This window comes from Pleurodeles waltl, chromosome 4_2 (assembly GCF_031143425.1).
Source record: "Pleurodeles waltl isolate 20211129_DDA chromosome 4_2, aPleWal1.hap1.20221129, whole genome shotgun sequence".
NCBI lineage: Eukaryota > Metazoa > Chordata > Amphibia > Caudata > Salamandridae > Pleurodeles > Pleurodeles waltl.
In genome coordinates this window covers 827612046-827624093 of record NC_090443.1, presented here as the reverse complement: position 1 = coordinate 827624093, position 12048 = coordinate 827612046, and the positions used below count along the sequence as shown (strand labels likewise).

The 12048-nt window shown below is 42.1% G+C and overlaps 1 protein-coding gene across 10 annotated transcripts in view; it reads right to left on the bottom strand.

Moving 5' to 3' along the window:
- DOCK7 (dedicator of cytokinesis 7) overlaps positions 1-12048 on the bottom strand; it is a 1022674-nt gene that overhangs the window by 105978 nt on the left and 904648 nt on the right. The gene's annotated exons all lie outside the window — the stretch shown is intronic.

The window sequence follows — 12048 nt, the reverse complement described above, 5'->3', positions numbered from 1 at the left end:
AGAATACTTGTTGCAAACGGACATCAGCGTGCAGAGATGACGCCTATATACAGCTCTGTGCAATCTCTTGCAGAGTGACAAGACTTTTGTGGAGTCCTGTCAGCAAGCTGGAGAATTTGCTGAAAAAGGTTACAGATCCAGTTTGGCATCAGGGAGAATTGAAATGGTGAAGAAATTCAAAAGGTGAGGAATCTCCGCTTAGGTAAAAGTAGTCACAATAAAGAGCATTATTGAAGGTAAATAGCTTATTCTTTGAGCATCACTCCTAAAGATAGGCAAGTGTATCAAATATGATATATTCACTTTACATTACAGATGTATTAGAAACTGAGAAATGTGGATAGAAATGAGCCTCTTAAAAAAGATCAATAGTAATCTGAACAAATATGGTGTAATCTATTATTAATCCATTAGGTTTCATCTATTATCAATTAAAACTTTAAGAATTCCTCAAAGCAGATGGACCCTACACTGGATAGGGCATCTATAGTCACCACAGTGGGTGAATGGGGTGCTCTGCGACCCTTTGTTGAAGCCATAAGGTTGCCCGATCTTTGGCGTCTACATAATCCAAATAGTTGAGGATACACGTATTTCTTTGAAATCCATAACAGTTTTTCAGGTACAGACCAAGTCTTTACCCACTACATTCGTGCAGTCACATTTCTAGCAATGAATATCCAGCCTAGAAGGATCTCCAACCCTTCTCCAGTAGAAGTCCAGCTTCAGGGAACGGTCCAAACCTCTGCCATAGACCCCAGGTTAGATAATCGGCGCATACAAGATACACATATTAAAGACAAATTATGAGAGGGGGCGGATACTTACTTTAAAGAAAACGTGGGGACAGTGGCCTCCGCGAGTACCCTAAAGGAAGCAGTCAAAACATACATACGGGGACAAGTACAGGCCCTCATTGGGGCGAAGAAAAAATAAATGATACGTAAGTGTACTGAAATAGAGAGAGAGTTCAAAAGGCTGGAGGTCAGGGCGTTGGCGGTGGACTAAGAAGACCTCTGCCGCTACAGCATCTCCGACAGGGCGATCTGCGGGATTTAGTAGAAGAGAGGGACCACAGGTACACCCTAGCTACACAACGCAAACTATATGATGTGGGCGTCAAACTGCTGGCCTGGCTAGAAAAAAAGAAAAAACAAAGACCGTCCTGGGTACTCGTGATACGTGACAGCGAAGGGAGACTCCATATAAAGATAACCAGCATAGCCAATGCGTTTGCCGCCTACTATGAGGGCCTCCATAAATCCACAATGACAATGTCAGTAGGCAAATGTGAAGATTTTCTAAAGGATACCAATTGATGAACATTGTCTGAGGTATCGAGGGAAGCTCTAGAAATGGACCTAACAGTGTCGGAGATAGCACTGGCCACAAGAAGTCTCTGATCATGGAAGGCGGTGGGATCCAAGGCCTGCCCATAGAGCTATACGAGGCTATGGTGGATAAAGGTGACCCACACATGCTACCTATGTTCCATTTATCTTTGGGCACCACTCGGGATACCGCATAAATTGGTCTAAATCCTTAATTTTGCCACTACTGGGGGGAGAGGTCCCCTACGTCTTCCCTTACGTTGTGTGGTGCCGCTGGCACCGGAAAGTTTTAAGTATCTTGATAAATCCCCATTACCTGGGACCCACAGGAATTCTCAGATAAAAACTTCCTCCTGCAGACTGAACGCCTTAATAAAGATGCAATACACTGCAGGATACTGCTGCTGTCACTCATGGGCGGAGCGGCGCTTTATAAAACGATGCCCCTCCCTCGTCTCCTTTATATCTTCTAGAATACTCCATTTAGGGTTCCACCGGAGTTCTTCCGGAGGACTGACCATGCACTCCGCCTCCTTCTATAGAATGGTAACACCTCACATATGCCTTATGCCAACTCCAGAGGGGAGTATGTGATGAGGGTGTAGCTATCTGAGATGTCCTCAAATATTACTGGGCCTCGCAAATGGTAGTGACAAATGACTAGGTCTTCTATGACCGTGAGGAGCTAGCCTATTGGAGTAGACAGGGCAGCAATGGGAAAAATGCGCATTGTGACAGCACTATACCAGCGGTGTCTGGAAAGGTAATTGCCGGTCCACACCCTTTCGTTGGTGAGAGTTTGGCGAGATGCAACTACTGCCCTGGGATAGAGAGGCAAATTTACTGACATGACACCCTTCTGGGACAGTGACCTATTAATTTAAGTGGGCAGACTGACAGGCTTCTCTAAGTGGGAATTAACTGGCATTGAGCACCTGGATTACGTCTGGAAGGACCAGTCTCTCGTACCATTTGAAACTATCTGTCAGCAGTATGAACTGACCGAGCAGTACAGATCTCTCCAACTGGGACATGCTCTACTACACCATATTGTAGAAGGGGAACAACTACAAACAGCCACCCCACTGGAAGATAGACTACTAACAGAGTTTATGACTGATAAGGCCATCTAAAAAAAACTATAGAAAATTAATAAATAGTTCCCCAGACCTGTGAGTGTTAGTCAGAGAGGCCTGGTCCCAAGACTTTAGCGAGTTGGATGAAGCTGAATAGACGGAAGCATAGCAACGCCCACAAGAAATAGCAATCCAAGCGAGATTTGGCTCATATAATCAAGGATCCTCAGCAGATCCTATTATCCCAGGACTCTCACAAATTAAAGAGGGCTGACACACCATTATGCCTTCAACGTTGTGAGGAGGAAGGTTCCTTTTTCAATATTCTATGGGATTGTCTAGTGATACATAACTACTGGCGGGAGGTAACTGGCAGGACCTCGCAGGTCCTGGAGTGAACCATCCCCATGTCAAGTGGCTTCTACTGCAAATAACAGAGGATAAATCATGGCCAAAACTTCTGAAAATATGGGTGACAATGGTGATAGGGGTGGCAAAATGAATCACTGCACGGTCCTGGGGCAAACCCACTCCCCTGCTACTCTTTGATCGGGAAACTGACCTGGACTGGTGTCAGAGAGCGTAGAAAAGTAATTTATCAGAGTTGGGGGCCCGAAAAGTGGGATAAGGCCTGTTTCCCTGCTGTAACTTTAGGGGCTCTGAGGACTATGGGTCTTAGCAATAAATGGGAGATCTTACCTGTTAATGTGTCATTTTCATCATTATCCACAGGTTATTAATACAGGCCATAAAAGTGCCACGCTATTTTAGATCATATCCTCCCTTGTTGATTGCAATTGTTGGAATTGCTATGTCTTCTATGCAACTGTCTGCTGTAACTGTTTATGCCTACTGCACACCAAGCACTGGTCAAATAAAAAGAATTACGATTTGGACTAATTCTGCTAAAAGCATACTGATATTGGAAACTGAATGCTGGCTCGGATAAGACTTGTAGATTATGTGGCTTGGCGGCACAGTCGCTTTGCCATGTGGTAAGCATCTGGAAAAAACTCTTGCTTATTAGGAGATTATGTTTGCAGTGATCTTTAGAATCTTGAACATTAGTACGTGTAATGAAGCGACTGACTGCTGCCCACAGACAGAATCAACCCATCTGTCAGCACAGTTCCTGAAGTTCCTAAAGGAGGCCATTAAGGAAATGAACAATATATTAGCTGAAGTCAAATCATCTAGGAGTCCCCTAAAAAAGTACTGTGTCGCATAGCCTAGCATGTAAAGTGCTTTTCCAGCCCCTTCATGTGTGTTTCTTCAGGTTTTGGACTATTTTAGGGAGCAGCAGACTCTGGGCTTTAAGTGAGACCTTTAGATATGCTTTATAGGAGGTTCATATGCGTTATGTGCTGTTTTTACAAAACATAAGTAAATTAGTCTGGTAATCCAATTACAAGAACACAAAGTCTAGTCTAGCACTCAAAGTACTTTCAAGCCCGGTTCAGCTAGGAGCCCCCGAATGCAGCTACTCCATTTTGTTCAGTTCAGCACTTGATGCACTTTACTCCTCTATGGTCACCCCCTTAGATTTTGGAAAAACAAAAGAGTTAGCAACCCTAGAGTGCAATCATATAGGTGTGGCCTCATATAGGTGGTGGCTAATGCCTTGAATGTGTTACGATTATGGGTTAAATCTCTGCTGAGATGTCTTAGAAAGTGAGTTTTGCACAGTTCAGTATTTGATTGCTTTTAGTTTCCCCCACTGTGTCTGTTGTTTTTAGACTGTTTTTAGGGTCGGGGGAGTAATTGTAATGAACAAAGCACTAGACTGGTTAGCTGGTTGAGCCTTGATATGTATTAGCCTCTGCACAGCCCAGCCTCTGAAGCATTCCCCTCCTTACCAACAGGTCAGATTCTAAGACAGCTGAAGCTTTTATATTTTAGGAGCGGGCTTTTTTTTTTTGGGGGATACTACACTGTCACGGGCACAGCCACCAAAATACTATAAAAAAAGTATTATCTGTTTAATGACCACTAGGGCGGTGAGGGCTGTTGTGCCTCTAGGGGATTTCATAGCACAATGTATAATATGATGCAGTTTGCACATACTGTTTTTAAAGACATATGTTAGGTAAAGGAATATGTTTAGCTGATCTCTTGACAAATTTGCACTTTACAAGATGCTTTATGTATTTATGAATTTCTGGTGCGTACCTGTAATGATTCTAAATAAATGTACAATTAGTTAATAAAATCTAAATCTGTGTCATCCTACTAGCAAAGTTCATTCAATCATTTGGTCTCACATTCATGGCCTATGCTGACTATCCATGATCGGCAGTCGCTTTTCATAAAGTAATGAAAACATATCTTTTCACTACAGCTTTCAATTTTTAGTTCTCTAGATGAATACTTTCACCCTGCCGTTGGCAAACTACTTTTCCTAGAGCTAGGATACCCTTATTTGTTGGAAGAGTACTCTATAAACTTTATTAACAAAACATCTTTTCCTCAGTTGTGAAGCCTTCCAAACATAACTGGCCACACAGAATTGTGTAACTGTAGAACTGGTAAGTAGGCGTAGAGGCTTCATGAGATGAATTAGCTAGTCTCATTCTTGAGGAGACCCAAAAGTAAAAGATGAGGCTCTTTCAAAGGATTTTCCTGTGCACATTCAACTATGATGCTAATTTGAACTTAAAATGGTAAGTGTTAGAATCCCTAGTCTAACTCTGATGTATAGAGGCGTAAGGTAAAGAAGACTGGCCCACTAGAAATAAATATCTAAGGACCAAATATTGCAAGGCCATTGCTGATTGGTCACGCATTCCAGCTGGCTGGCCTTCTTTTCATCTCCATATCATCAAATTTATTGTAACTATTGTGAGCTTGTTTACTCAAGCAAGGGGGGAGGGATCTTGATGCATCGCTGTGCTGATGCAATGGAAGCATACATATAGAGTAAAATGTGGTCATACACAGTCATGAAGAACTGGTGTTCCCACGTCATAAATGGCTGGTGTTTCTTTTGCATGGCTGCTAGTGTTTGATCACTGACCTTGGGTGAGTCGGTGGTGGATGTTCGTGTTGATCAAATGTCAAAAAAGTGTGCACGTTTGTGTGAGAGGGTTGCCTATTCTAATTATGCTTTTGTTATTATTATGACAGACTCTTTTGTGAAAAATCTGTATTTACTCCATGGATATGTGAGCTGTGTTGAAGCTGTTCCAAGTGCATATTATGCAGTCACATACTCTGTTGATGGCTACCTTAGTTCAGACATCTGCGCTCTCCATTTTACTGTCACTTGTGTTGGTATGAGCAAGTTATGCAAGCAATATTATTAGCAAAAAACAGGGGTGACCCACTGCTCTGATAAAACCACATGCTTGTTGGGCAGGTAGAAGTGTGTTCTGACCCTCACTGGTTACAGATGACTAACAAAGGGGTAATCAGAGGGAACTGGTGGCAGCAGGAGAAAAGGAAAATTAGAACTGGCTATGTTGGCGGCACTCTCCTCTGCCGCCACTACACCGCAGGATAGACCTCTAGCATCCAGTACTGTTCACAATAGTTGCAGGCCAGGGAGGACAAGACAAAGGAGTAGGCCATATCAGGGATATCTTCACATTGCTTCAAAGTTGAATCCAACTTGCATATCAATGAGGGAAACCTGCACATCCCCGGAGAAATCTGCAGTACGCATCCAGGCATGATGATGACTCACCAGATCAAAGCATGGCCTACGGACTTCTGTGTCCTGCCTGGCATGCAAAATGTTCTTGGCTGGGTCCTGTCCATCATGGAATGTTTGTGCAAAGGTATTTCTAAACTCCACAGGGAGGGCAGGCAAGATCACTCTTGTCTTTATTTCAGAAGGCCTGCGTTTATCTGCCCAAAAGAAAAACTACATTCAGAGATTGCCTTGTCACCATGGCGGACAACATCATCTTGTCAATTGCACTTCTATTCTTGATTGGGACAGCAAGGAAGATATTTGAGTTTACTTTTCTGGCTGAAAGGAGCACTACTAAACTTTTCAGTGTTTGGTGCTGAGTGGAGAGGACTGGTCACCTGGAGCAGGCTGTCGGCTCCAATCAAAGGCTTCAACCATGTTGCAGTGTGTCAAAGCTTTATTGAAAGGTAGCAAAGGTGCTGAAGTTGAGGAACGAAGTTGCAAAATTTCTGTAAGCATTTTAGCTCTAGCAATTGCAGTGCCACCAACTCTGCTGCCCTACATACAACTACAGCGAATGAGTCATTTTCCCCAAAAGGGTCTGACAAATACAGAATATAGAGACAAATTCTGTCTTTGGTGATATATCAAGACCAAATATTTGGAGGTCTAAATACACTCCATCATCAGGATAATAAGGGAGCAACAAATTGTTCAATTTCTCCTTAGCAAGTGAAACATTCTGAAGGTACTGTATTTCGTCTGAGGCCTCATGGTGTCAAAGATATTCATGCAGAGGCAATGCCACAGAGTGCTTCTACACCAGTTGCCGTCCCTTAATAATCTTGTAATGGAACACTGTTTGGGATCTAGCTAAAAACTGGCTCCAGAACCAAGAACAGCACTGGAGTTTGATCCAGCACTACCACCTTTGGAGCAGGGGCTGGTGCTGACCTGGCAATAACCAGCATGGGTTCTGGAGTGGAGGCGGGTATTAGGTGGAGCTCTAATGGGGATAGTGCTGGGGAAGGTCCTGCTGTTGGATGTTTAAATAAATGGAAGCCCCAGTGAAAGCCATGGGGCCCGATGGCACTCCAGAGGGAGCTAGGAACACCCAAAAAAGCTACATCACTACTCCTGTAAAGACTTTTACTTGCTGTGGAGTTGAGAATGGGTTAGGAAAATCATGGTGCTTCAGCTGTTGAATTAGGTGGTAGTAGGACAACCTGTGGGTAATTAGGCATTTCAAGTACTGACTGCAGATTTCTCTCTTGAGCAGAAGCGATGGGAGAGGAACCTCTTCTGAACTGTTTGTGTTTGCACTGTGATTAGTTTGTGAATTTCATTGTTAGGCTTACCACAGTAGAGACCTGAGCCTATGATTTGGAGTGTGAATGACCTTGTTTCTTGTGCTCATCAACGTACACCTTCGCATCCAGTTCCCTAATGGCTTTCGCATGACTCAAGGTGCATTTGTTGCATAAATTCGAAACATGTTTGGACCCTAGACACCAAAGACAGATGTCATGTGGTCCATGGGCAACGGTCGCTTTCTGCAGGTGAGGCATGCTTTGAAGTATGTAGTCTTGAGTGGACACAACCTTAGCACACTATCACTGAAAAAAACGTTTAGTATGTTGGTGAATAACTGACAAACTTCAGGAGTATTACTCCAGATCCACACAGAACAGCACCAGAAAGAGCCAATATACGTCTCCGTGCTGTTACTTCCTGTGCTCGGACACTGCCACCATGGAGTGCGATGGTGCCACCTATTGATGTCCAGTCGAAATTGCTAGAAAAGTTTCTCGATCCTGTTCAATGTCTGGGGGAATTCAAAAGATGAAGAAGAGATAGAAGTCGTCATCAGAACAACTGCTGGGCACATATGTGCAGAGAACTCTCAGCTATGATGGATGCCTAATTCTGAGTAGCATGCAGCAGTATAATATTGCACTGTTAAAACCACATCTGTGTTACTGGTCTTACAGTAGATGGTCAGTCTGTTTCAAAAGAGAGACTCGTACTTAACACTATTATAAATAAATATATATATATATATATATATATATATATATATATCCTACTGACGGTCGAAATCCAAAATTATTTGGGCTTACAAATAATTTGCCAATATTCACAAACATGCGTGTGAAAAGAAGTGCTGTAATTGGCTGACCATAACCTGACTAGAAAGTTGCAGCCGCCATTTTATTTCACAGGGCACAGTCCCCAGGGGTAAAAATCCTAATTGAAAGTGGCGCATAAGGGGTCAGGGTGGAGGAACTCTGACCCCAGGGGTGTGATATAGCTGTGTTTTGGGGGCAAATTATGGGTTTCAAATAATTTTGCATCACCAGGCATGATATTTGTGAAAATTCACGTATATTCATGAATTTTCACAAAATATTCGCGAACTGAAAAAAATACGGAACTCACAGATTCATTCTTACATTGATTCATTCACTTATGCATGCACTCAAAGACTCATGCGCCCTCTCACATACCCACTCAGATATTGACGCACCCACTCAGACCCACTGAAACACTCATACACCCATTTACATACCCACTCAGACACTGATGCACCCACTCATAGACCCACTCAGACCCTCATGCACCCGCTCACTGACCCACCAACTGACACAACCACTCACAGACCCTCTTAGCCACTGATGCACCCACTCACAGACCCACAGTCCCTCATGCACCCACTCACAGACCTGCTGAGACCCTCACACACAAATCCACTCAGATTCTCATGCCCCCAGTCAGAGACCCAGACAGACACTGAAACATCCACTCAGACTCACTCAGACCCTCATGCAACCACTCACAGACCCATTCAGACCTTCATGCACCCACTCACAGACCCATTCAGACCCTCATGAACCCACTCACAAATCCACTCAGGCTCTCATTCACCCACTCACAGCCCCACTCAGACCCTCGCACACCACACATCCCCTCACAGACCCACTCAGTGATGCACCCACCCATAGACCCAATGAGACACTGATGCGCCCACACACAGACCCACAAAGACACTCATCCACCCACTCACAGCCCACTCGGAGTTTCATGCACACACTCACAGACCAACTCAGACACTGACGCGCCCACTAAGACACTGATGCACGCACTTGCACACCCAGACAGAGACTCTCACAGCTACTCCCCCCCAGATACACCCTCTTACACCTATTCTCACACCCAGAGTGATAGGCTGGCTGTGGTCAACTCCCTTTGGCCATGCATGGTGGTGGTTGGATTAGCGTATATAATAATGAAAATTACTATATGTTTAAAAACCCATAGAAATTCACTGAAAAAAACAAAGGTTATAGGGATGTTATAGTTAGGAAACTGAATTAAAAAAAAGAACATAGAAATTCATTACAGTGCATTACGGGGGCGCAAGTTATATTTGGCTGAGGTAAATATAACTGCTGAATTTCTCTGATTTTGTGGAAGTAAATTCAGGACCTACCTATAACGTCCCTGTAACCTTTGTTTTTTTCAGTTCATTTCTAAGTTTAAAAAAAATTCTATTTCTTAACTATAACGTCCCTGCGACGTTTGGCTTTTTCAGTGATTATCAGCACAGGCAGCCTATTGCGGTTAAAGATAATAGTAAACTAACAACATAATAATGAATGTTGTTTTACGCCTCATTAAAACTCCAGCAGCTTATAAAAGGAAAGCCACTGTTACTGGTTTTTAAGGCTATGCTAACAATTGTGAACTACTGCCCAAGGCAATGGCACTCAATTTATTAATTTATATATCACACCTGCCAGAAAACACAGCTGTTTCTTCTGGTGGCACAATATTTCAGCAAAACCATGAATTTCAATGTGTAGACCAATTCATATATATGAGTGTGCGCAGGTGTACTGCAGAACATTAGAATAATACGTCACTGAACCTGTGTAAGCTATGTTAACTCTGATTTCTTTAAGGGCTGAATGAAAAATCAGTTACTTGGTGTTTAGAGCACACCTGCATAGTGTAGTACGCCAACATATATAGTGCAGCACTGTAGGCAATGATAGCACAAAATGTTTCAGTCCACATCAGCTTATGATCATGGTGCTAAATGTCTTTGTGTGGTATCCAAGAGTTCTCACTTAATGTTTGTGGCCATGTTAATGAAGGTATGCTAGATGTCTCAGTTATCCTGCAAGTGCATCTCCAGCACTAACAGGAGACCCATGGTCCTGATTAGCTGTGTCTTGCCCCTTGTTGGACCTCTCAGTGGTGATTCACAGCATCCTCAACATGAAAGTAATGGACTCTGGCCAATGATTTACCTGGCCAACATGCTGTACAAGGGCATTGTACATATGATCTCAAAACGTGGGTGATATAAAATTAGACCCACACTGTATGGGTGGCCAACAGAATGAAAAAAGATTCAAATTAGCACACAGTATGTTCATCTGAATATGGGCACTCTAAAAGTAGTAAATATTACCTCCACTAAAAATATTCCCATCAGGTTTACTTTTTTATATACTTAAATTAAAGAACTTTATATGCCCTATGTGAATATCAGTCCTCTCGTTCCACTGAAGTAATGATTTCCTGTTCAACCACAAATATTTTATTTAATACCCCACATTTCATCACTGTGCAGCATGTTATTTAAGAATCCAGAGAAGACACTGAAATTGTGACATTCTCATTCACCATATACCAGTGGGTAGCAATAGCTTAGTAAGTTTTAAAAATAAAGACACACGTCAAACAAGAAATTGAAGAACAATGTACCCAAAGGACATCATTTTGCAGTGACCTTGATGTTCAACATTGTTAAACCAGAAAGCAGAGAATGCTCAAGCAACTATTTTACTGCTTGTTATTACTCCACCAAATAATAGGGCTTAGGAGAAAGACAGGCATGAATGTGAAGGTGCCATCATATAACTGTCAGAGGAGACATCGGCCACAATTAGCTTATGAAGGGTTTACAATTGTTACTCTGCATGGTAAATACCTGGAAAATTATCACTCACTCAAAAAATAAGCTATGCCAGCTATACATGCAATTCATACTAAATGAAAAAGTAGACACACCTTACTGTTGATCCAAAAAAAATATCTCTTTCATTCTAACAGAAAGAGGTGATATAATCAAAAATGTCTTTATTAGTTGACATTTTTGAACTGGATTCTTAAACCCAGCATCAAATATTGGAAAGCACAAATTACTTCAGCTGGCACAGCTCTTTGAGTAAGGAAATTGGGAGTTTCTACTGAAAAAATTAAAAAGTTCACAAAATAGGAACTTACCACAATAGACAATAGTAAAAGTGGGGAGAAGGGTCAGCAACCAGGGCAATAGAGGAAAAAACAGAAAGTGTTTTTATTAGGGACATACAAAAACAAATAAGCAGCAATCAGCAGGTACAAAATGTAAGCACCAACTGAGGTGTTTACACACAGGACAAACCAAGGTATCCATGCAATAAATCGGAGTGCTAACAGGCAAAGTTCAGGAAGGGAATGCAAACAAACAAACAACACACAGTGAAGGGTAAGAGATGGGTGTGTTTTACCATGCAATGAAACATGACCAATAGTGTTAAGAGAATGATCAATAAACAAGCTTGCAATTCAGGGGTCGATTTATCATTGGACTGGTCAAATGGATGCTCACACACTTCATTTGCCTTGATTCTATTGAATTTCAATACTTTGATTGCATTGCAGTGCACAAATCTCACTTTTCTGTTGACCAGGATTCCTGACTGAAGGGCCATGACAGAAAATTGACATGCATCATTTCACATTCACATACAACAAGCTAATCTAGATATTTCAGGAAAGTAATTGCTGATCATTTCAGGATAATTTTAAGGGTTGTAGGATGGTTTTCAAGGTTAGAAACAATTGCTTTTAAAGAGAAAATAATCTATAATTACAAGTATTTTGTGTGTCTATGACCAAAAAAAAAAAAAATTGCTCAACTTTTGGGGAAAATATTTGATCTTCAGAGATGGCAAAA